This window comes from Rhinatrema bivittatum, chromosome 6 (assembly GCF_901001135.1).
Source record: "Rhinatrema bivittatum chromosome 6, aRhiBiv1.1, whole genome shotgun sequence".
Lineage (NCBI taxonomy): Eukaryota > Metazoa > Chordata > Amphibia > Gymnophiona > Rhinatrematidae > Rhinatrema > Rhinatrema bivittatum.
Genome location: NC_042620.1, coordinates 357,832,393 through 357,855,051, shown reverse-complemented (window position 1 = coordinate 357,855,051; position 22,659 = coordinate 357,832,393). Strand labels below are relative to the sequence as shown.

General features: G+C 48.7%; 1 protein-coding gene across 8 annotated transcripts in view; it reads right to left on the bottom strand.

Annotated features, from left to right (window-relative positions):
* XIAP (X-linked inhibitor of apoptosis) overlaps positions 1-22,659 on the bottom strand; it is a 185,627-nt gene that overhangs the window by 96,829 nt on the left and 66,139 nt on the right. The window contains exon 1 of one of the 8 annotated variants that reach the window (XM_029607871.1): positions 843-982. The exons of 6 other annotated variants lie outside the window; for them this stretch is intronic. The gene's annotated coding sequence lies outside the window, so the exon portion shown is untranslated. Of the gene's footprint in view, positions 1-842; positions 983-22,659 lie in introns of those variants that run through there. One more of the 8 variants, XM_029607866.1, reaches the window with a different exon arrangement.

Genomic DNA, 22,659 nt, shown 5'->3' with positions numbered 1-22,659 from the left:
CAGGCCAATAATTGCAATAACTGTGCAAGGGGGGGGGGGGGGAAAAAGGCGCTCATGATCAAGTGCCCGCTTTCCTAACGCGCAACCATCCACTACTCCCGATGCAGTAGGCAAATGAGTCGCTGCCTTAAAAAGGAGGTGCTAGGGGAAATTGTGCAACCCTAGTACCTCCTTTGCATCAGGCGCACAGGGGAAGTGGCTGTGCACAGCCATGTGTTAGGAAAATGCACACTTGTAAACTGAGCATCCGTTTTCCTAACTTGACCTCTGTCAAGTCTTTGGTTGTTTTTTTTTTTATGTTGCTGCTTTCTGTGGTCCCTCCGACTTAATATTGTTGATTAGAAAAGCAGCATTTTCTGCTTTTCTAATCAATATTTGGGGCTCCTCAAAACTTAATGCTAGCTCTGGGGCTAACAATTTTGAGTATTAAAATGTGCACATCAGGCGCACAATTATTTTTTTTACAAGGGGTAATAGCTAATAGCCTTAACATGGCATTTACATGTGATGAGCACTACTAACGATGCGCTGATCCACTTATTGCATCAGGGGTTACAGCTGCACAGCCAACTGCAGGTGCGCTAGCCTGAGCGCCTAGTATTGCATCAGCCTGTTTGATTGTGAGCACTCTGGGGTCAGGAAAATCCTCACAGTACCTGAATGTAGTCTGTTTTGAAGTGCTAAAATGCAAAATATAAGTTAAAGCGGTGCGGGCTCATCTCGCACTGCCGCCATTAACATGGGCAAAGCATGAGGAGCGGGCAGTGAGTGGAGAGGGGGGAGAGGTAACAGATGGCAATGGCAACAATTTTGAATTGCTGCCTCGCCATTGGTTGCCTTACCGTGGCAGGAGCTGCAGAGTGACATCGTCCCTCAGATGGCGCGAGAGCAGCGGGGTTAACAGCATAAGCTGCTTTTTTCTCCGTGGTCGTTCGGCAGCGTTTTCACTGGCTTTTTCGGTAGTTAAGTGTTTTTTCTCTCTGGGTGCTGTGTTATGAAGCGCTAAAAAAACAGCAAGGAAGGTTGCTTAATAAAGCCGTGAGAGCAACAGTACACAATAAGCAACCAAATGTCCGATCTTGTAGAGGTTTATTGTGTGCAAATATACGCAATACAGCCCGACTCCAGCCGAGTTTCGCCCTCTTTCAGTAGGGCTGGATCAGGGGTCTTAGCAAGTATCGATGCTATGTCTCCTTCAGAGTGTAGTACTTTGTATGGGCTATAGATAATGCAAAACTTCTCCAGTCTTTGCAACACAAAAAGCGAATCAATTTCACCAAAAGTGGACTCCGGATTTCAACAGTGTAGAAGTCACCGTGATCACTTTCAGAGCAGGCTCGGCTGGAGACGGGCTCTATTGCGTATATTTGCACACAATAAACCTCTACAAGATCGGACATTTGGTTGCTTATTGTGTTATGAAGTGCGTTAGGGATCGCAGTGCTCCTTCCCTTCCTGCCGCGGCGGCCTCGGGACCTCCAGCAGTAAGTAGGAAGGCATCCTCGAGGCGTGCTACAGCTGCCGTTACACGGCTGTCCCTGGTGAGTTCGGGGAGTGTTCCTCCCTCTTACACACCGGTTGTTGTTTCGCCGGGCCAGCCTAAGCCGGCCCCTCCCCCGCCTCTGCTGGTTGCTCCTGACTATGCTCCTCCCTCTCCTCTGGTTTCAGATTTGGGGGAGAGCATCCCAGAGTCCGGAGTCCCAGGCCCTTGTTTCTGATGTGCCCTCTCCCAGCCTTTTCCCTCCCAGCGAGGATAACTCCCGGTCCGTGGAGGAAATTTCTTTAAATGCTTCGGGAGGTGAATTTTTGTCCTTCACCACCCCGGGTAAGGGCCCTGCCCCTCCTTCGCGTGGCTCCACCCCGGATTCCTACCTCACCCCCCTTGCGGCCCACGCATCCAAGCCTTACTCATGTTTCATGTGGCCCCCCCAGGGTATGGCGGGGACTGTGGGGTGAGGTGGGAAAGCTGCATCCAGTTGTGGGAGCAAGGGGAAAGCCCCATTGCCCAGAAGGCAGGCTAGAGTCCAGCATGCGGTTGCTGCGCCATGCGCAGCTGAGTTGCCCGGTCCTTCTAGTGCTCCCAGCCCCCTTGTTCAGTTGGGGGGTAAGAAGGCCAGCCAGACAAGTTCGAAAGGAAAAAAAAAATCCCTCAGGGGTGTCGCTTGACTTCGTCACCGCAGATACTAACAGCAGTGTGCAATTTTCAAGGCAGTGCAAGTTGGGCCAGAACCGTGGGTTCAGAGCACCAGGGGTGGGGGGGCATTCCCAAGGTGGACATGTTAGGATACTACAAGTGCACAGGTCAGGGATAGCGGCCCCGTTGCCAACAGTTGGGTAAAGGTACTTGGGGATGGGGGGTTTCAGGGGCTGGCCTATGTGGTATGGGGAAGAGGCAGTGGAAGGTACCTTTCCGCCAGGCTTTTGGCATGCAGATTGGTGGCTCAGGGAAGATGGGGTAGCAAGGGCCCCTGCAGCTACACCAGCGGCAACGGGCGGGAGGCGCATGGCTAGAAGTAGGAAAGGTTTGGAGATGGGGAGTGGTGCGGTCGGTGGTGTTTCTTCTCTTCCAGATCCGGCAGATGCGGTGTTCCCTGGTACTTCACAGCAGGAGGCGTGGCGAGAAAAGGCATTCACACACAACACGAATGTGCACGTTCCGAGAGGTCTCGGGCAGTGGTGTGAGGTGCCCGGATACAGGTAACAAAGGGAGCGAAGCAGAGCAGGGATCTCCTCTCCTTATGAAACGGAAAAAAAGGACTAGATAAAGTAGTTCTTCCTCCTCCTCCTCGTCCATCTCAAGGGGGTTGGGGCCAGTTCAGCGCACTATTTTAGCAGAGGGTCCTAGGCGTCCTTGACTGAGTTGTGGGAGGAAGTTCTGAAGCGCCTCACCAGGCGCATTCGCAAACGGAAATACGTGAATATTTTCAAATTGTTAGAGGGAAAGGGGGGGGGGGGGGCAGGAAGGACAAAAAGAGAGCCAAGAAGAAGGGTAAACGGGATAGTGCGGGGCCCAAGGTTTCCAAAAATATAGTTAATTGGGTTAGGGGTTTCCTACAATTAGCAAGTGTGGTAGGGCATTTTGACCCAGCGCAATACAGTTCATTGTTGTCTTATGCTGACAGCATTTTGGGAGCTTTTAAGGATTATGAAAGTTGGGCTTGACTCAACTATGATGAGGAGTTTCGTGACAAAATGACGGGGAACAGTTTCATGTCTTGGGGTACCCAGGATATTCACCTATGGTTAACACAAATGACCAATAAGGGTGTTAACACAGGCAAAAGCTTAGGGGCTGGGGGAGGTGGTAATGGCAGCACGGTCAATCCTGGGACCAGCAATGGAAAAGGGGGTTCCTTTCGAGTGCCAGGGAATTTTAGGAAGTCCGAGGTTGGGAGCAAGCCAGCAGTGGGAGGGTCAGATCTCTGTTGGAGGTTCAATAAGGAGGTTTCAAAATAAAATCACCAATACCCTAGCCAGATTACCTGTCAACACAAATCCTACTCTTCCGGACACAGTTCTCCTACCTAACTCAGACATAAGATTGGATTCCTTTGATTCGACCCACACCTTAGAGGTAGAATCGCTGATAAAAAGAATGAAACCTTCGACCCACCCTCTGGACCAAATACCCTCTAAGTTACTGATTCTCATCCCAGAATACATATCCAAATATCTAGCTGATATCATCAATTGTTCCCTTACACAAGGAACATTCCCGGACGCACTCAAATTGGCCACGCTCAAACCCATACTCAAAAAATCCAACCTGGACCCGGAAGAACTCAACAATTACCGTCCCATATCAAACCTCCCATTTGTATCTAAGATCATGGAGAAAATTGTAAATAAGCAACTTTCAAATTACCTAGAAGACCACAATATACTTCACACGTCACAATATGGTTTCCGAAAAGAACACAATACGGAAACCCTCCTCACCTCCCTCCTGGATCAACTATATATTGGTTTTGATAAAGGACAGTCACTTCTCTTAGCCCTCCTCGACATCTCTGCGGCTTTTGATACGGTAAATCACAACATCCTCCTAAACCGACTCTCAGACATAGGAATTACAGGCTCAGCCCTCAGATGGTTCGAATCTTTCCTCAGTAATAGAGGCTATAAGGTAAAAATTAAAAACATGGAATCACCTTATACTAATGCTCCTTTTGGCGTCCCCCAGGGCTCCTCCCTATCACCCACCCTGTTTAATATCTACATTCTCCCCCTCTGCCACCTACTTTCAAACCTCAAACTCAAATTTTATATTTACGCAGATGACCTTCAAATTTTAATCCCTATATCCAAATCAGGTTATGGAACGCTCATCTACAAACTATAAACCACTACTTATCCAACCTCAACCTTGTGCTCAACACCTCTAAAACCGAACTCTTACTAATTACTCCAGAAGGTAGTCCCATACTTCTCCAATCACAAAATATTCCACATATATCACACGCCAGAGATCTTGGAGTCCTAATCGACAGTCACCTGAACCTAAAGCATTTTATAAAACACACTACTAAGGAGTGCTTTTACAAGTTACAAGTACTCAAAAAGCTCAAACCGCTCCTATTCCACTACGATTTCAGATCCGTCCTCCAAGCCATTCTGTTCTCTAAGATCGACTATTGCAACTCCATTCTGCATGGTCTTCCAGCCTCTACCATTAAACCGCTCCAGCTGCTACAAAATGCAGCAGCAAGGATCCTGACAAACACCAATCGGAGAGAGCATATTTCTCCTATTCTAAAAGATCTCCACTGGCTCCCAGTAAACTTCCGGATCCTCCATAAATCTCTCACAATCATTCATAAAAATATCCACCATCAAACCCCGCTTGATCTGTCTCATCCTCTCAGACTGCACTCGACAGCCAGGCCTTTAAGGGATGCTTACAAGGGATCTTTACACGTTCCTACAATCAAATTAGTGCACCACGCAAACATCAGAGACCGGTCATTCTCTACTGCAGGCCCCTCCATGTGGAACGCCATGCCTCCGGACCTCAGACTGGAGACTTGTCTAACAACTTTTAAAAAGAAACTAAAGACATGGCTGTTCAGCCAAGCCTTCCCCACTACAAACTCCATTCCCTGATCTAGAATTGTACACCACACATCTCTGTAAACAAAATTTTCCAAATTCTCATGCATAATATCCATTAAAGAGAGGTTGGCTCCTTGCCCCCTCCTCTGTATATAGTATTTATTCTATTTTATTGCACTTTATATATTTATTGCTCCGTTCACCCCTTCTTTATTTTCCTACTCCAAGTTAAGGCTTCCTTGTTATAATGTAACTGTATGCTCTGTATCTCTTGTTGATTGGTTAATTGTATATTCTACTTAGTTCATTGTAAACCGAATTGATTTGATTTGTATCAAGAAAGTCGGTATATAAAAGCCTTAATAAATAAATAAAAATAAAATAAGCTCACCTGTCTCTTCCCAGGGTGCAAGTTCCAGCATGCATGTGCCACATGTGGAGGAGCACATCCTGCAACGAAGTGCACCCAGGCTCATGGTACTGCCTCCCACAGGGGGGGATAACTGAGGTTTTAAGGCAAAAGGCGGATTCACTGATTGTTTTATCAGAGTTAAGGAAATGGTTGCGGTCTTATCCGGACGTGAAAGTGGCTAGTTTCCTGTATGTTGGTTTCAGGGTAAGTTTTAGTATCCCTTATGAAGGTCCAGGTTTTGGGGGCGGAGCAAGGAATGCTAGGTCAGCATCACAACTGGTGGACATTGCAAGGGAGGAGATCCAGTTAGGGTGTGTTGTGGGTCTGTTCGTTGCTCCACCGTTTGAAAGAATCCATTTGTCCCCGCTCGCGGTCATACCAAAAAAGGCTCCAGGCAAGTTTAGGTTGATTCTGAATTTATCTTATCCGCTGGGGGCATCTGTAAATGATTTTATTCCTAGGCAGGCTTGTTCGGTGCGGTATGCTTCATTCGATGCAGCGGTTGCGTTAGTAGAGGGAACAGGCAGGGGGGCTTTACTAGCAAAAGCTGACATAGAATCAGCATTTCGGTTGTTACCCATTCACCCCGAGAGTTTTCATTTGTTGGGTTTCTTTATCGAAGGGCATTATTTTGTTGATCCTTGTTTACCCATGGGTTGTGCGGTTTCTTGTGCTTTCTTCGAAGCTTTCAGCACTTTTATACAGTGGGTTACTCAGCAGTTTACAGGGTGTGATAGCATGTTGCACTATCTAGATTTCTTGTTTGTAGGACCTCGTCAGTAAGGTGCATGTCAGGCTCAGTTAGATGGTTTTCTAAAGGTGGCTCGCTCATTAGGGGTGCCTATTGCACAGGACAAAACTGAAGGGCAGACTACTACGCTTACCTTCTTAGGTATTGAATTGGATTCGGTCAGCATGGTGTCACATTTGCCTTTAGAAAAAGTGATAAAGTTGAGAGAATTAGTGCAGTTGGGACGTGGGGCGACCAAGGTGACGTTAAGGCAGATGCAGTCAATCAGTTCTCTTAATTTCACATACCATGTGATTCCGATGGGTCGGGCTTTCATTCGTAGGCTCTCTGCGACGACCTTTGGGGTGAGGGCGGGTCATCTTTTCATCCGAGTGACACGCACAGAGAAGGAAGAGCTGGGGGTCTGGAAGGTTTTTTTCTAGAGTCTTTCAATGGTGTTTGTATAATGCAGGAGGGGGAGGTCTCGAATAATGACCTTGAGCTGTATTCAGATGCGGCAGGGGCTTTTGGTTTTGGGGTTTATTTCCAAGGGCAATGGTGAGCGGAGCCTTGGCCTGAGTCATGGGGGGCAGAGAGTCTTACCAAGAATATCTTTTTTTTTTTTTTTTTTAAGAGTTGTTTCCCATTTGGTTATTTGGGGGAATAAGCTCAGGAATAAGAGAGTGGTATTTTGGTGTGATAACCTGGGAGTGGTGCAGGTGATTAATAGGCAGTCTGCCAAATGTTTGCGGGTGTCTGCTTTGCTGCCGGAGTTAGTGTTCCTTTGTTTGCATTGGAATGTTACCATCACAGCTAGGCATGTGCTAGGAAATCGGAATCTGATTGCTGATGCTCTCTTTCTCGTTTCAAGTGGAATGTCTTCAGGGCGTTGGTGCCGCAGACAAATTTGATGGGGGAGCCATTCCCAGAGCATCTTTGGCATGTCGGCAGTCGGAAACGTGGCGATTGATTCAGAAATCCATGGCACCGGCCACATGGACGTTGTGTATTTGGTGGGCAGAGGAGTAGTGGCATGCTTCTTGCAGGCATTTGGGTGGAGAGGGGGGCCTGCCAGTGAATATGACATTCTCCAATTCATCCTGTGGGCAAGGTGCTCTGGTTATTCCTTGTCATCTGTGTGCTCCCATTTAGCAGGTTTTTCCTTTTTTCAAAAACTGGGGGACTGAGGAAACCCAGCAGTCAGTTTTCTTGTAAAGAGGGTATTAGGGGGATGGGGGCGACATCAGGGTTGAGTGCAGGATAAAAGGCGACCCATTCGGTATGTAGATTTATTGTTGATTGCGGGACAGTTGGCAATGGTTTGATGGTCCCGGTACGAGGTATTGTTGTTTCAAGTGGCTTTTGCACTCACCTTTTTTGGAGCAATGAGGATTAGCAAACTCGTTGCAAGCTCCAAGGCGAATGTATCTGGGGCGGGACTTCTGGCCAAATTTGTGTGGGTGTACGAGGGTGTGGCTACATTGTGTATTCATAAGTCAAAGGTAGATCAACGGGGTAGAGTTCATTGGATTACCTTAGTTTCTGCATGCAACGCATTGGTGTACCCGGTACGTGCTACTCAGGCGTTTGTACAGGTGAGGCCCGAAGTTCCTGGTTCTTTCTTAGTGCATGCTGATGGCATGCCTTTGACCAATTTTCTAAGGTGTTGAAGTTGGTGGTGGAGGGATTGGGCTGGGAAGCGGAATGTTATACATCTCATTCTTTCCATAAAGGAGCAGCTACAACAGCCGCGAAATTAGGGCTGCTGGTACACATGATTCAATCTATAGGGCAATGGAGATCGAAAGCCTTCATTTCATACATTAGGAGATGAGAATCAAAAGGGGTGGGGAGGTGGAGGGGAGTATTACAAGAGTGTAATGGCCTAATTTTCTTTTGCAGAACCGTGGGGGGTTCCTAGCAATCGGGAATGTGCTTTGGTCATGGGCCATTCCTTCGTTCACTGGGCAGCGAAGCAACCATAAGGAGAGCATTTGATACCAGGAATTGGACAATTCAATGATTTAGCAGGAGAGGCATGAAATGGGCAGAGTTGTTATCATTCCTGCAGGAGCTTGTTAAAAGTTGGGGCGTTCTGCAAATTCTTCTCATCTATTTGGGGGGGTAATGATATTGGGGTGTTTTCTTGTCGGGATTTGGTGGCGCAAGCGAGGAAAGACTTTGCCTGCATCATGAATGGGATGCCGAATACCAGGGTGGGATGGTCAGACATAATTGTTTGAATTCGTCATAAGGATGAGCCATTATGGAAACAGGGGGGTTAAAAAAAATGAATTGACAGATAGGTAAGTGGATGCTAAAGCAAGGTGGTTTTTGGGTGAGTTCATGATTGGTCCTGGGATGCTTTGGAAGGTTTATTCCTAGCAGATGGGGTACACCTTTCTGATGTAGGTATAGATTTGTTTAACAATGCCTTGCAGGAAGGATTAGAACAATTGGTTAATGGACCTTAGGAGGCCGCAGTGGGGGGAACAAGGACAACTAAGGTTGCCCTTGTTTGTGGCAGAAATCCAAGCCCAAAGTTGTTAAGTGCTTGTATTGTATTGTAAAAGGGTATTGGAGTGGGGGGGAGAATCTTGTGTAGTTTGGGGCTGCTACATGAGATGGCCAATGAGCGGGGGGGGGGGGGGGGGGGGCTGATGCTCAGGCCGTGTGCTTACCTTCGCTGGGAAACGGCAGGGTAAAAGATAGGGGAGAGATGACTTAGCTTTACCACTGGGACTTGGTGGTAAGTGACTTGGAACGAGGAGGACGGGGGGGGGGGGGGGGGGGGGTTGTATTGATTGTATATTAAGATTGACGGGCTCGGGTTCTGTTATGCAATAAACTATGGCCTTGTTTTATAAGCCATAAAGGTGTACTGTCTTTTGTACGGTAAGGAGAGGAAGCCGAAGCGAGCCATATGTCTTGCTTCCCTATGTTAATAAAATAAATTACATTGTATGCTGCTTGTGCACTTATTTATGGAAACCATATTTAAAACAAACAATAATGTTTATGGGTATGTAGAATAAAGATACACACTGTTATGAACACTGCCCGCGGGTTTCCCCGCAAGCAGGCACACTCACCCCATGCTGCTTTCTTCGCCAGCGCAGCAGGACGCCGCCGGCCTTCCCACATGGCCGGAACCGCGGCTTGAAGTTCCTCTTGCGGCCCAGAGGCCGCCCGTGCTTCCCCTGTTCTCCGCGGTCAGAGCCGCGGTCTTCTTCGGGGCTGAGACCACCCCCGACGCTGATTCCATCTTCGCGGCTGGAGACCGCAAAAGCCCAGGGCTGGAGTAGCGGCTGGAGCTGCCCCTGGGGCCTCCTGCAGCGGCTGGAGCCACTGCCGACGTCGGAGCCTGTGTTCTGGCTCAGCCCTGCCTCTTCTGTCTTCTGCGTCAGTGCAGGCCGCTGTCCGCGGTCCTGCACAGCTTCCTGCTCTCTCCTTAGGCGCCGGTGCACGCCTCTCTTCAACATTTAAAGGGCCAGACACAGAAAGTGTCCTGGCCCCACCTCTGTGACTGTTTCCTGTACCAGCCCTATAAAGGGCTGCTCCGTGAATCCGTTCTTTGCCTTGCATCGTGGTGACTTCACTCTGGAGGCTCCTGCCTGCCAGAGCCTTTGTAAGGTCTTCTAGTCTTCGTGGAGCTCCTCGTCTCGTTCATTGTATCATGTCAAGTCTTCGTGCCTGAGGTCCTCGTCCAGGTGTCCTGGTGTCTTCATGATCTTCTTCATCCTGGTGTTCCTGCCTTCCTGGATGTTTGTTCCTGTGTCTTCATCTGGTGCTCCTGAGCCTTCTGGTCCTGTGGGCCGGACTCCCTCGGACGACGTCTTTCCCGGGTTGGAGTGGCCTGCAGGTGGACAGGTGTCCTGTGCTCTTGAGCCGTCATGTCCTGGATCTTTCCTGTGCTGTCCTGTTCTCCTCGTGGTCCGTGACCAGTCTGCAAGGGCTGTGTAGGGCGCGCAGTGGGACAGGGTGGTTCGCGGGTGGCCTGAGTAGGGCGCCCTGAGAGACAGTGCCAATGTCCGCCTTCCTTGCTTCTTGTCTCGTCTAGGATTCCAAGTTCCTCGTTATGTCTGCACTTCAGCGTCATGTCTCTGATGTCGTTGCATCGACCCTGGTCCGGGATGCCGTCACATCGACCACTGGTCCGTGATGCCTTCGCATCAGCCTTGGTGTCAAGTCTTTGTCTGCGATGCCGTTGCATCGTGCCATGTGATGCCGTCGCATCAACCCAAGTCTTCGTGCCATGTGATGCCGTCGCATCAATCTTCATAGTCTTGTCTTCGTGTCAAGGTCCGTCTGCCCTCAACCTCAGGCCAGGCCTGCTGTTCCATGCTGCTCGCAGCAGGTCCGAAAGGGCTCGGAATGGTCGGAGGACCATTCACCTTCCAACATCCTCAGATGTTGGCCTTGGGAGCTTGCCGGCCTGGCGGAGGGTAGACCATCAGCCATGCGGAGCCACCGTCAACCCTTGGCTCGGCCTTGAAGGTCTGGGTTGGGCTGAGGCCCATGGGCACACTAACCCGCCCGTTACATACAACACACACTGCTTAGGATACCTGAAAACACTCTGCCAATTCTGGGACAAATTCCCAATAAACACTTCTGTATTGGGGACAAGTACCCAAGGGACCATGATCCCTCAAACAGGACCACTAATAGGTTAGTACTATTAACAGCATTGGTCCACAGGGCCCTGATAGCAGGAGGATGAGTAGGAGAACAAAAGGGTAGACTGGATGGGTCAGTCTTTATCTGCTGCCATTTAGAGACAGGTCTGAGATAAGCCAGGAGCAGCAGCTTTACTGGAGGTGCTGCCAGTGGTGGGAATGATAAAACAAAGGCTGGGATACAGCATGGATTGAAGGGAGAGGGGGTTGAGAGTGGTGGGGACCAGATAGGACAGAGAATAAGGAAGGGCAAGGGGGAACTCAGAAAATAAGAAAAATAAAATAGGGGGCATAGTTATATAGGCATCTGTTTCTGTGTTCGAGACAATCAGCTATAAGGCAAACACTTCTCCATGTTTCACAGAAGGCTGATGGCTTCCACATTACAATGATTCACACCCCCCCCCCCATCATTAGACTACTTCATACATATAGGTACCCCTTGTCTTTTACAAAAATCTGCCCTGCTCGTTTTGAAAAGGGTGCAGTGGATTTGCAGTGCCAACCAGCACCTCTGGAGGTGAGTGGAGCAGGAGATCCAAGACAGCCCATGTTCTGATACCCCAGCTTTACTTGTTGGGACTTTGGGGAGGAGTAAGGATTCCTACCCATACCAAAAACTGATTCAGGCTGCCAGATTCACCATAGCACCCAGCTGGTCAGAATCTCCCAATGTCAGTCACTGCAAGAAACATTTGCCTCATATTGCTTCAACTGATAGAATCAGCTGTGCCTTAAAATGGCAAATCCAAGAAATATTACAACTTGTGGCAGAGACAGCTTACAAGTGCATAATTGTTGGTTTTTGGTTTTTTTTTTAATTGTGTTTCTTGACATTAAGATAGACTTTGTTGAAGCTGGTCTCTTCTCTGGTTTCTATATATAGATTATTTTTTCTTTCTCTCCCCCTCTTTTTAAAAAGTGGTGCCATAGAGCAGCTGTTGATCCAAGAGCTCCAAGCAGGAGCCCACAGTTGAAAACTAATACACAATGTTTTAAACATTACAAAACTGAAATTAAGTCAATGCATGCCACTGGAGAAATTACTTACCTGAATTTCGTTTTCCTTAGTGTAGACAGATGGACTCAGGACCAATGAGTATAGTGTACTCCTGATAGCGGAGACGGATCAGATTTCAATCTGACGTCAGCCCCTAGTACATATACCCCTGCAGGAAGTGCAGCTCTTCAGTATTCTCCTCGAAAAGCATTGTGGATATATGTGTGACTATGGGAGGCAAGATTGCAAGACTCCAGGAATGTTACAAAATTAGGTGATTCAGAGGGTTACTGTGGGGAGAGGGGGAGGCAGAAAATTTGATAATAGGTATAAGAAAAAGGAGGGGGGGGGGGGGGGAAGTTGCAAGGAAGCAACCAGGGATTAATCCGGGAAGGCCTGGTGAAAAAGCCATGTCTTCAGCATTTTTCGGAACTTGTAAGGACATGGCTCAAGGCGTAGATTGAGGGGGAGGGAATTCCAATGAGTGGGACCAGCAATTGACAGGGCACGATCTCTTGTGGCTGTAAGTCAGGCTTTCTTAAGTGGGGGGACTTGTAAGGTACATTTACGGTTCATTCTGGTGGGGCGGGAGGATTGGGTAAATTTCAAAGGTTCACTTAACCATGAGGAGCTGTCATTATGAATGGCTTTGTGAATGAGGGTAAGTATTTTGAAAAGTATACGGAATGAGATGGGGAGCCAATGTAAGTCCTTGAGGATGGGAGTTATGTGGTCAGATTTGTGGGCGTTGCTAATGATCCTTGCTGTAGCGTTTTGCAATATCTGTAGAGGTTTGATAGTAGAGAAAGGGAGGCCAAGATAAAGGGAATTGCAATAATCAATCTTGGCTGATAAAGTGGTTTGGACGACAGTTTTGAGGTCGTGTGTGTGAAGTAGGGGCTTGAGCTTTTTAATGACCATGAGTTTGTAATAACCTCCATTAATGACAGAGGAGATGTGGTTTTTCAGGTTCAGATGTGCGTCAACTAAGACGCCAAGGTTTCGTACCGGGGTTTGAGATGTGAGGGTGGCGATCATGGGGTCTTTGGAGGGAGAGAGCTTGAATGTTTGTTGGTTATGGATGAGGAGGAGCTCAGTTTTTGCTGTGTTGAGGCAAAGCTGAAGGGAAGTCAGGAAGGTGTTGATAGAGGAAAGGCATTTTTCCCAGAAATTTAAGGTGGCAGAAAGAGTCTTGGATGGGGATGATGATTTGGACATCATCTGCGTGTATGTAGAATTTGAGGCCTAGATTGAGAGATAATTTAATTTTTCACTAGTTACTGGTTCCTTTCTATTAAGTTCGCTTCCTCCCTTTTTCTACTTATTATTCTATCAGTTATCCTGTTACCCCGCCCCCTGTTAAATGTAATTTCCTCCTTTTAGTTAATATGTAAACAGATATGATGTATATTTTAATGCTGGTATAAAAAAGCTGTTAAATAAATAAAAATAATTTGATTAACTTGAAAAACTTTATAACTTGGTTAAACTTTATAACTTGATTAACTTGATCTGGTTGAATTGGTTATAGCTGGAGACTGCCAGTATATTCAACCGGAAAGCGTCGACAGCCGGTAGGGTGGGTGTCCTAGGTGAATGAAAATATGGCTTACCCTTCTATCATTCGAAATTCCATGTGAAACGGCAGCCAAGGGTGGGATGCTGAGTCCATCTGTCTACACTAAGGAAAACAAAATTATCAGGTAAGTAATTTCTCCATTTCCTAGCGTGTAGCAGATGGACTCAGGCCCAATGGGATGTATAAAAGCTACTCCCGAACCGGGTGGGAGGCTGCCCGTGACCCACTTAGTACTGCCCTTGCAAATGCCGTGTCCTCCTGAGCCTGGACATCCAGACAGTAGAATCTGGAGAAGGTGTGGATGGAGGACCATGTCACCGCCCTGCAGATCTCGGCGGGTGACAGCATTCTGGTTTCTGCCCAGGACACTGCCTGGGCTCTAGTAGAATGGGCCTTGACCTGTAGAGGCGGTGGCTTGCCTGCTTCTACGTAGGCCGCCTTAATGACTTCCTTGATCCAGCGGGCTATGGTTGCTCGCGAGGCCGCTTCCCCTTGTCTCTTCCCGCTGTGAAGGACGAATAGGTGGTCCGTTTTTCGTACGGGCTTCGACATTTCCAGATATCTGGATAGTAATCTGCCGATGTTGAGGTGGCGTAGGCTACGAGCCTCTTCTGAATTCTTCAACTCATCCAGCGATGGTAGAGAGATGGTTTGGTTAAGATGGAAGTATGACACCACTTTGGGAAGGAACAAAGGGATCGTACGTAGCTGGATTGTTCCCTGGGTGAGCCTGAGGAATGGTTCACGGCAGGACAGCGCTTGTAGTTCCGAAATACGGTGGGCTGAACAAACTGCCAGCAGGAATGCTGCCTTTAATGTTAACAGGCAGAGGAACAGACCTCAGAGGGGCCTGAAGGAGGCTCCTGCTAGGAAATCCAAGACCAGGTTGAGATTCCAAAGAGGTACCGGCCACTTTAGTGGTGGGCGGATGTGTTTGACTCCTTTCAGGAAGCGTGAAATGTCCGAGTGAGACGCTCGCTCTTGGAGCCGTAGCATGACAATGCGGCTACCTGTACCTTGATGGAGTTGAGGGATAGACCCTTCTGTAGCCCGTTCTGCAGGAATTCCAGGATCACGGGAACTTTAATTGAGCGTGGTATGATGTTGTGGTCTTCGCACCAGGCTTCGAATACTCGCCAAATCCTTCTGTATGTTAAGGATGTGGAGAACTTGCGTGCTCGGAGTAGTGTGTCGATTACAGCCGAGTATCCGCTCTTTCTTAGGCGAGCCCTCTCAATGGCCAGGCCCGTAAGAGAAAATTGAGTTGGATCCTCGTGGAGGATCGGGCCTTGTTGCAGCAGGTCTCTGTGTGGAGGCAGTGGCAGGGGTGTCCCTGCTAGTAGTCTTCTCATGTCTGCGTACCACAGTCTTCTTGGCCAGTCCGGGGCCACTAGAAGTACTAGACCCCTGTGTTGCTGTATCTTGTGGATGATTGCGCCCAATAGGGGCCACGGCGGGAAGACGTATAATAGGATCCCCTGTGGCCAGGTCTGTACAGGGCATCGATCCCCTGGGACTGAGGTTCCCGCCTGCGGCTGAAGTACCTGGGTACTTGGGCGTTGGACCGGTTTGCCAGAAGGTCCATGTCTGGTGTCCCCCACCGGTTCACTATCATTTGGAACGCTGCGGGTGACAGCTTCCATTCCCCTGGGTCCAGACTTTCTCTGCTGAGGTAGTCTGCAGTGATGTTGTCTTTCCCGGCGATGTGAACGGCTAAGATCTCCTGGAGGTTTACTTCTGCCCACGACATTAGAGGGTCGATTTCCAGAGACACCTGTTGGCTTCTGGTTCCCCCCTGACCGTTGATGTAGGCCACTGTCGTGGCGTTGTCTGACATTACTCTGACCACTTTGTCTCAAAGTCTGCGCGTGAATCGCAGGCAGGCTAGTCTGACCGCCCGCGCTTCTAGGCGGTTGATGTTCCATCCCGCCTTGTGTGTGTTCCACTGCCCTTGGGCAGTTAGCTCCTCGCAGTGTGCTCCCCATTCTTGTAGGTTGGCATCTGTGGTGAGCAGGGTTCAGGTTGGTGAGGATAGCCTTGTCCCCTGGTTCAGGTGGCTGCCCTGCAGCCACCATCGTAACTGGGTCCGGACCCTTCCCGGGAGCGATAGACGAACGGTGTAGTTCTGAGACAGTGGGTTCCATCACGATAGGAGTGAGCGCTGTAGGGGGTCTCATGTGAGCTCGCGCCCATGGCACTACTTCCAGTGTGGATGCCATCAGACCGAGGACTTGTAGGTAATCCCATGCTGTGGGGGCGAGGTTCGCTCAGCAGGATTTGTAATCGGTTCCTCAGTTTTGATTTCCTTGTGGGAGTCAGGCTGACCTTGTCTTCTTTGGTGTCGAATCGGACTCCTAGATATTCTAGCGACTGTGTGGGCTGCAAACAACTTTTATTTGTGTTGACCACCCATCCGAGGCTCTCCAGTAGAGTTTTGACTCTGTTGGTTGCTTGTTGGCTTTCCTCTGGGGATTTCGTCCTGATCAGCCAATCGTCTAGGTAATGGTGTACGAGGATTCCTTCCTTCCTTCCTTCCTCAGTGTTGCCGCCACCACCACTATGATCTTGGTGAACGTCCGGGGTGCTGTGGCTAACCGGAAGGGTAGTGCCCGGAACTGGAAGTGATGGTCCAGGATTTTGAAGCGTAAGAAGCGCTGGTGCTCCTGATGAATTGGTATGTGAAAGTAGGCCTCCGAAAGATCCAGGGATATGAAGAACTCTCCCGGTTGTATCGCCGTTATAACAGATCGTAGGGTTTCCATGTGGAAGCGGGGAATCCTCAGGTGGCGGTTGACCAACTTGAGGTCCAGGATGGGCCTCTTGGGGATGATAAAATAAATGGAATAATGCCCAGTATTTATTTTTTGTGCAGGCACTGGGATTATGGCCTCGAAGGCCAGTAGTCTGGGTCAGTGTAACTTCCACTGCCACCCTCTTGAAGAGGTCGTGACAGGAGGATTCCATGAACTTGTCCAGAGGGGGTCGTAGGAAATCCAGGTAGTACCCCTCTCAAATGATGGCTAAACATCAAAATCACAGAACATATAGAAAGACATGGTTTAATGGAACAAAGTTAGCATGGCTTTACCCAGGGCAAGTCTTGCCTCACAAATCTGCTTCACTTTTTTGAAGGAGTTAATAAACATGTGGATAAAGGTGAACCGGTAGATATAGTATACTTGGATTTTCAGAAGGCATTTGACAAAGTTCCTCATGAGAGACTTCTAGTAAAGTAAAAAGTCATGGGATAGGTGGCGATGTCCTTTCGTGGATTGCAAACTGGCTAAAAGACAGGAAACAGAGAGTAGGATTAAATGGACAATTTTCTCAGTGGAAGGGAGTGGACAGTGGAGTGCCTCAGGGATCTGTATTGGGACTCTTACTTTTCAATATATTTATAAATGATCTGGAAAGAAATACGACGAGTGAGATAATCAAATTTGCAGATGACACAAAATTGTTCAGAGTAGCTAAATCACAAGCAAATTGTGATAAATTGCAGGAAGACCTTGTGAGACTGGAAAATTGGGCATCCAAATGGCAGATGAAATTTAATGTGGATAAGTGCAAGGTGATGCATATAGGGAAAAATAACCCATGCTATAATTACACAATGTTGGGTTCCATATTAGGTGCTACAACCCAAGAAAGAGATTTAGGTGTCATAGTGGATAACACATTGAAATCGTTGGTTCAGTGTGCTGCGGCAGTCAAAAAAGCAAACAGAATGTTGGGAATTATTAGAAAGGGAATGGTGAATAAAACGGAAAATGTCATAATGCCTCTGTATCGCTCCATGGTGAGACCGCACCTTGAATACCGTGTACAATTCTGGTCGCCGCATCTCAAAAAAGATATAATTGCGATGGAGAAGGTACAGAGAAGGGCTACCAAAATGATAAGGGGAATGGAACAGCTCCCCTATGAGGAAAGACTAAAGAGGTTAGGACTTTTCAGCTTGGAGAAGAGACGACTGAGGGGGGATATGATAGAGATGTTTAAAATCATGAGAGGTCTAGAACAGGTAGATGTGAATCGCTTATTTACTCTTTCGGATAGTAGAAAGACTAGGGGGCACTCCATAAAGTTAGCATGGGGCACATTTAAGCTCTTTATGTTGTTAGGACCCACTTGTTCGAAGTTATCTCGACCCATCTGTAGTAGAATAGGGCTAGTCTGCTCCCTATGGTTTCTTCCCCTGGACGGGTTGGCTGAATCTTATTGTGGGGTGCGGCTGGGGCCTGGACCCGAGCTGGTTCCCCTCTTGTTGTGCTTAAGAACATAAGAACATAAGAAAATGCCATACTGGGTCAGACCAAGGGTCCATCAAGCCCAGCATCCTGTTTCTAACAGTGGCCAATCCAGGCCATAAGAACCTGGCAAGTACCCAAAAACTAAGTCTATTCCATGTAACCATTGCTAATGGCAGTGGCTATTCTCTAAGTGAACTTAATAGCAGGTATTGGACTTCTCCTCCAAGAACTTATCCAATCCTTTTTTAAACACAGCTATACTAACTGCACGAACCACATTCTCTGGCAACAAATTCCAGAGTTTAATTGTGCGTTGAGTAAAAAAGAACTTTCTCCGATTAGTTTTAAATGTGCCCCATGCTAACTTCATGGAGTGCCCCCTAGTCTTTCTACTATCCGAAAGAGTAAATAACCGATTCACATCTACCCGTTCTAAACCTCTCATGATTTGAAACACCTCTATCATATCCCCCCTCAGTCGTCTCTTCTCCAAGCTGAAAAGTCCTAACCTCTTTAGTCTTTCCTCAAAGGGGAGTTGTTCCATTCCCTTTATCATTTTGGTAGCCCTTCTCTGTACCTTCTCCATCGCAATTATATCTTTTTTGAGATGCTTGTTCCGAAAGGTCTGGTTCCTGCCCATAGGGCGGGGCGCTTGATAGTTGCTTCTGTATGGGTTGAAGCGTTGTGAACCTCTGCCCCTGGAGGCCCGGGGAAAGGGCCGCTGGTTTCTCTTATTCCTGTCCTCCAGGAGGCGCGGCAATGGGAACTCGCCCCATTTGTTGGCCAGTTTCTCTAGTTTGCTGCCGAACAGATGGGATCCTTTGAAGGGCATCCTTGTGAGACGTGTTTTGGAAGATGCGTCAGCCGACCAGCTTCGGAGCCAGAGTTGTCTCCTGGCAGCCACAGCTGATGACACTCCTCTGGCCGCTGTGCGCACCAGGTTGGAGGCGGCATCCGCAAGAAATCATACTGCTGGTTCCATGGCCTCTCCAGGGGTGTTGCTCCTGGTCTGAGATAGGCAGGCACGTGTCACTATGGTGCAGCAGGCCGCTATTTGTAGAGACATAGCGGCGACGTCAAAGGACTGTTTAAGGATGGAGCATCTTTGAGCGCTGCTCCTCCCTCCACTGGGATAGTAGTGTGCTTCAAGACCGCGCAGACCATGGCATCCACTTTTGGGCATGTCAGAAGGTCTTTGGCAGCCGGGTCCAGGGGGTACATGGTTGCCATAGCTCGTTCCCCTTTGAATGTGGACTCTGGAGCACTCCATTCCAGATCAATTAGCTGCTGGACGGCTTGTAAGAGAGGGAAATGGCGAGAGGTCTGACGGAGTCCCTCTAGTAGGGGATTCGTCTTAGGCTCCCCCGAAGCACTAGTGCTCAGGATAGCGAGTTCCTTCAGGCTGTGGGTGACCAGGTCTGGGAGCTCGTCCTTGGTGAAGAAGTGTCTTATGGTTGGGTGAGGCTCTGTCCCCGGGGGGAGTTCCCCTTCTTCTAGGGGCTCTGCTTCCTCTTCAGAGTTGTCCGTGTCCCCATAGGTGGGGGCTTCTGGGCAGAGGAAACATTTGTCTAGGCCTATCATGGCCTGAGGGATAAAGGTCTTCTGGTGGAAACTGTGGCTGTTTAACCAGAGGCTCCGTCTGCATGTGGACGAAGGTGTGTAGCCCTTTAAAGAATTCCACCCATGAGATAGACGCTGGGTCCAAGCTAAGGGGCGTTGAGTCCCTAGAGGTCCCCGTCTGAAGGAATGTCCCGCTGGAATTTGCTAGGTCCGGGGTACTCACTGAGGAGCTAGTACTCTGCCCTGGGTGGGACTGGCCCTGGCTTGGATCTCCCAGGATCGCCTCGCACTGGGCGCACAGGGCGTTTGCCTCTTCGCTTTGTATGGCTCTGAGATGACCTGCTGGGCAGAGGCCTTGAGCTCCGTTTCTGGTAGTGCCATGGCTATAGGCGCGTAAACCCTTCTTTTTATGCGCTCCGGCACGTCTAAGACGTGCGTGCGGGTTGTGCGCGTAGATGTGTGTCTAAGTCGCAGATACGCGCTCAGCCCGATAGGCGCGCGAGGCGCGTATAACTTATGCTCGCGCCCCTTGTGCGTGTAACTTTATGCGCACATGTAATTTGTGCGCCTAGTTGGCCTTGTGCACCCGGCTCGAGACGGCGGACAGAGCGGCAAATAGGGCCAATATGGCGACGGCGACCATGCGGGCAATATGGCGACCCCCCTCGGAGGGTCTCCACGTGAGAGGACCCTTGAAACTAACCGGGGCCTGGCCCTGCTAGGGCGGATCAAACCGGTGGCACAGGTCCCGGCCGGCGACCTGTGCGACTCTTCGAACCTCGGAGTCTATGCTGAAGATTTCTACCTTACCTTGTCTTCGGCGCTTCCCGGGGTTCCTCCCGGGCGGTCTCCGGCTGCTGGGGGAGAGGGCAAATACCTTCACCGCCGCGCTTGAGGGTGCACCTGCTGCCTCTCAGCCGTGCCCGAGATCGGGAACTAGGTCCTCGCCGCGATTCGGCCACCGGACAGAGGCTCACCTCCGAGGGACCACGGAAATCACCTCAGAAATTCTCAACTTGGGGAGGGACCTGAGGGTATCACCACAGGAGAGCGGGGGCTCGTCTTCAGTAAGTTTTCTTCCGAATTTGGGTTTTCTCCTTTGAATTTTGTACTAACGCTGTGAGAGCGTGCAGATAGTCCCTAACTGCTATGGAGACAGAAAATACTGAAGAGCTGCACTTCCTGCAGGGGTATATGTACTAGGGGCTGACATCAGATTGAAATCTGATCTGTCTCCAACTGCTATCAGGAATACACTATACCCATTGGTCCTGAGTCCATTTGCTACACGCTAGGAAAATCCAGGATATCTGTTTCATACTTACAAGACAGAAAATAAATACATTTCTTTTAGTATGGCATAATAGTCTTCTTTAAAATCAGCAAACAAATTTCTTTTCATTTTGACTATCATTACTAGAATACTAGCATTATAATAACTGCTACGTTTTTTCTCTGACTCTCACCTAACAAGAAGAGCAGGCTACTGCAGGGGGTAAGCTGGGTGTGCCTATCACAATAAAGGAAAACAAACAGTGCAGACAAAGAAAATATGTGTGCAAGGTTTAGAGGCTCTTTTTCCTAGGCTTTTTATGTTATATTATCTATTATGTATTAAACTATTAATCAAATTGACTTAGAGAATAGCCACTACTATTACTAGCATCAGTAGCATGGCATCGTCTTAGTGTTTGGGTACTTGCCAGGTTCTTGTGGCCTGGTTTGGCCTCTGTTGGAAACAGGATGCTGGGCTTGATGGACCCTCGGTCTGACCCAGTATGGCAATTTCTTATGTTCTTGGAAACTACCTTGGTGGCTTTGGCTGATTTGTGCTGTATAAAAAATGTTAAAATAAATAAATTCCTTCTGGATTCAAGTGTGCAAAAAGTGAGTCTAGCAGAAAACGTATTCAGGATGATAGCTGGGGTGGTGAGTGAATAAAACTACTTGTATTCCATGTTCATTCATAGAAGTAAGAGGTTTTCCCACATCCAAGTTTTTTTTTGTTTAATGTTTAGGCAGATTTTAAACCCTGCTCTTCTCCACTGTACACACCTTCTCTCCCCACAGATTATCTCCGCTCTGCCTTCCTTAGCCCATGAGGAATTTGCATCTCCTCCAGGGATAGCAAATGTTGCTTACCTGATGTAACAGGTGTTCTCACAGGACAGCAGGATGTTAGTCCTCACAAATGGGTGACATCGAGGATGGAGCCCACCACGGAAAACTTCTGTCAAAGTTTAAACAGAACTTTGACTGGCCCCTACTGGGCATGCCCAGCAAGGCACTGACCCTGCAGCCAGCAGGGGTCTCCCTTCAGTCTGATTTTCAAAGCTACAGGCAGTGCCTAGAAAGTAAAAACAAAACGAACCCAACACCGCGGGGTGGCGGGCGGGTTTCGTGAGGACTAACATCCTGCTGTCCTGTGAGAACACCTGTTACATCAGGTAAGCAACATTTGCTTTCTCACAGGACAAGCAGGATGGTTGTCCTCACAAATGGGTGAGTACCGAGCTGAGGATGTCCTGACTTGCACCAAATGCACCCAACGACGTGCAACAGGCAGTACAAGTGGGGTGGAATTTGGGAAAGGGCATCCGCACCCTACCGGGAAGGTGGAAGGGTGTTGGTACATCAGGTTGGAAAAAGGTTACGCAAGACAGATTGGCCGAAGATGGAGTCCTGTCTTCCAGCTTTGTCCAAACAATAGTGGGCTGCAAAGGTATGGAGAGAACTCCAGGTTGCAGCCCTGCAGATGTCAGGAAGCGGCACCGATCGAAGGTGTGCCACTGACGTCGCCATGGCCCTCACAGAGTGTGCTTTGACACGGTCTTGGAAAGGAATGCCAGCCTGCTCATAGCAGAAAGAAATGCAGTCCGCCAACCAGGAGGAAAGAGCCTGCTTACCCACAGGTTGTCCTAACTTGTTAGGATGGAAAGAGACGAATAATTGAGTGCTCTTCCTGTGAGAAACTGTACGGTCTAGGTAAAAGGCTAGAGCTCGTTTACAGTCTAGGGTATGCAGGGTTTGTTCTCCAGAGTTGGAGTGGGGCTTGGGAAAAAAGATAGGTAGTATGATGGATTGATTGATATGAAACTCAGAAACTACCTTAGGTAAAAATTTAGGGTGAGTGCGGAGTACCGCCCGGTCCTGCAGGAGTTTAGTGTAAGGCGGATAGGTAACTAGGGCCTGTAATTCACTAACCCTGCGAGCTGAAGTGATAGCCAAAAGGAATAACACTTTCCATGTGAGATACTTTAACTCACAGGAGTGCAGAGGTTCGAAAGGAGGTTTCATTAGACGACCAAGAACCAGATTAAGGTCCCAGGATGGGGCCGGAGGCCGTAAGGGTGGCTTCAGATGGAGCAAGCCTTTAAGAAAACGTGTTACTAGG